General features: G+C 40.4%; 1 pseudogene; it reads left to right on the top strand.

Annotated features, from left to right (window-relative positions):
* Positions 1–1,798: 1,798 nt before the first annotated feature.
* LOC104524105 (amyloid-beta A4 precursor protein-binding family A member 2 pseudogene) lies at positions 1,799–2,806 on the top strand (annotated as a pseudogene).
* Positions 2,807–3,165: the final 359 nt, after the last annotated feature.

Raw genomic sequence — 3,165 nt, 5'->3', positions numbered from 1 at the left:
TGTGTGGTGCATTTCAGAAGCCTACATCTGAGTTCACTTCACCTCAGTTAAGTACTGCACAACTCAAGTTTATCATAAGCATACAACAGTGAAACACAGAGGAATACATATACTGAAAGTACATTGTTTCCCCTATCCAAATCACACACAGCAGATCACAGTTGTCAAGCCTGTCTAGAATTAGTTGGCTTCTTTATTTTGACTATTTTTGATAAAGTTGTTATAATCTCTGCTTATTTATTTAGAATCCAGTATTTAGAGAAAAATATGTAATTAAAATTAGAACAAGTATTCAGTGGGAAGAATTAATGAACTTTTATTGTAAATGTGTCTTTTTTTCATGGCATATACATTAGCTTGTTTGAAAAAAACAATCTTGCAGAGGTATCTAGATAGATTAGAACATTAAGATATGATTAACAGGATGAAATTTATCAAGTACCAATGCCAGATTCTGCACCTGGGATGAAGTAATGCCAGGCACATATGTAAACTGGGAGAGGAGTGGCGAGGAGTGGCTGGAGAGCAGCCCTGCAGAAAGGGATCTGGGGGTGCTGGTTGCTCAAGATGATTCAGCAGTGTGTCCTGGCAGCCAAGAGGGCAAACAGCATCCTGGGCTGTGGCAAACACAGGATAACAGCCGGTCAAAAGAGGTGATTATCCCACTATATTTGGCATTGGTACAGCTTCACCTAGACTACTGTGTGCAGTTCTGGGCCCCACAGTTTAAGAGGAATGTGAAGGTCCTTGCATGTGTCCAGAGGAGGGCAACAAGCTGGTGAAAGGGCTGGAAGGCATGTCCTATGAGGAGCAGCTAAGGACTTTGGGCTTGTCTAGTTTGGAGAAAAGGAGACTGTGGGGCAGCCTGGTCACTCTCTACAGCTTCCTGAGGGGGCAAGTGGAGAGGGAGGTGCTGATCTCCCAGTGAGAAGAGGTATCCAGTGATAGCGTGTGTAGGAATAGTTCAAAGCTGCACCAGAGGACTTTAGGACTGGACATTAGGAAGCATTTATGTACTGAGAGGGTAGTCAAACACTGGAACAGTCTTCCTAGAGAGATCGTTGATCTCTACAAGACTGTAAGTGTTTAAGAGGCATTTGGACAAGGCCCTTAATAACATGGTTTAAGTTGGTCAGCTCTGAATTGGTCAGGCAGTTGGACTAGGTGATCATTGTAGGTCCTTTCCAACTGAAATAGTGCATTCTGTTCCAAAACCAATATTTGTCTTAACAATGGGAGATACTAAATGACATCTGGCTAGTAAGAGCTAATAAACTAGTGAGTGCTGGCTTTTTTTTTTTTTTAATAGCAATGCATTGTCCTTTAGTGCCCTATGTGACTGCCTAGTTAATAGCTATTTTCCTTCCGTTTTGGTAAGAGCAGGTCAAATTCTGAATGTATGCTTTCAGCACACATTAAAGAAATGCCTAAGCTGAAAGTTAAAAAGGGTTCCTGTTTACTAGCAATGAAAGCATGACCCCAGACTGGCAAGAAAAAGAAATTGAAAACTAACTGCAAAGTTCAAATTGACAGAAGAGATCCTATCCTATAATAAATTTAGCATAAGTGTAGAACCTTCTCTTTATCTGTTACTTTCAGTGTGCAAGTTACTACTTCTATTTCATCATTCCATAACATAAGCATTTTAAAAGTTAGCTGTCTGTGAATCTGGTTTAAATATCTTCAAACACATCCTTTTTATAAAATAAATTTATCAGTTTGTTTCCTATTAAAATCACTGATCTCTACTGCTGACCTTTTCCTGAATGTGTGTTTTTCCATCTTCCCTACAGTAATTGCTTAGAAATGATTGTCATATAAGGAATTGACTATGGCAAACAGGAAACGTCAAAGCACTACAGCCAGCATGCTAGATCACAGAGTGAGAGCTTACCCTACTTCATCTCACAACAGGGAGCCTGAAAATGAAGAGAGTGACCTTCCTATTGAAGATTATGCAGCAAAGGAGGCAGAACTAGCAACTGTCAGACAAGGTAGTCCTACACATGTGGAACATGAGTGCAATGACCATAGTGGAGATGGTGACTCCAGCTCTGACTATGTGAATAACACATCTGAGGAGGAGGACTATGATGAAGGCTTGCCAGAAGAAGAGGAGGGGATCACATACTACATTAGATACTGTCCAGAGGATGACAGTTACCTGGAAGGAATGGACTGCAATGGGGAGGAGTATGCTCCCCATGAGGAACACCATGTTGAAACAGATGAATGTCAGGAAGCTGTAGAAGAATGGGCTGAAGGTAAAATTCATCACCAAGATGAAAATGCAGTGATGGAAAGGCAAGAGTGGCAGGAAGGTCAAGATAATGGCGTTGAGATTTTGGAGGATGAAGTGTCATCTTTGGAGGTTCAAGACCAAGAAGAAAACATACAGTATTGTCAAAGTGAAGGTGGCTATCCGGACTATTACCCAGCAGAGGCTAATGGGAACTCACAGGGAATATCACCATACCATTCTAGAAAAGAGGATGCAGAGCTGGAAGAGCAGGAAGAGGACATTGACCAGATTGTAGCAGAAATCAAAATTAGCATGAGCATGAGCAGTATTAATAGTACAACAGAAATGAGTCCAGAGCACACTGAGCCTGAAAACACGGCACATGACTATAAAGAGACTTGCTCAAAGGGAGAAGCTGTTCACAGTGCTAACAGGCATGAGGGGAGGCCAAAGTCACTGAATATCCCATCTGCCTCTAAGCATAGTGGAGATGTGCCTAGAGGTTTTAAAGCAAAGTCAAGAACCCCAGAGGACAGACAGAAGTGGCCACAAGAGCAGGTATGAGGTTCTCTGTTTAACCAGACTGTCAGATGTTTTATGCAAGTGTTGTGTTAGTTAGTTATGCCAAACAGAATTAGAGAGGAATTTTTTTTTTTTTTTTTACTCTGTATTGCATTCACAGCTACATAATCACATTGTATGCTTAGAAAAAGGTGATGAATGTAGTCAATTTAGGTAGAGAACTATGAAAGATGTTTTGCAGAGAACAGACAGTTCTAAGTAAAGCAATGTATTCCAGATGCATAAGGCAAAATTAGTTTCTTTACACTATTAGACTATTTTTATTCTGCAATAACATGAGATAAACTTAAAAATTAAGTCAGCATTGAAATAGTTGAAGAGTTTTTTCCATTAAGTGCTCC

Source organism: Antrostomus carolinensis, unplaced genomic scaffold, assembly GCF_000700745.2.
Source record: "Antrostomus carolinensis isolate BGI_N321 unplaced genomic scaffold, ASM70074v2 scaffold30724, whole genome shotgun sequence".
Lineage (NCBI taxonomy): Eukaryota > Metazoa > Chordata > Aves > Caprimulgiformes > Caprimulgidae > Antrostomus > Antrostomus carolinensis.
Note: the sequence above shows the minus strand (reverse complement) of the source record. Positions and strands in the feature narration are given on the sequence as shown.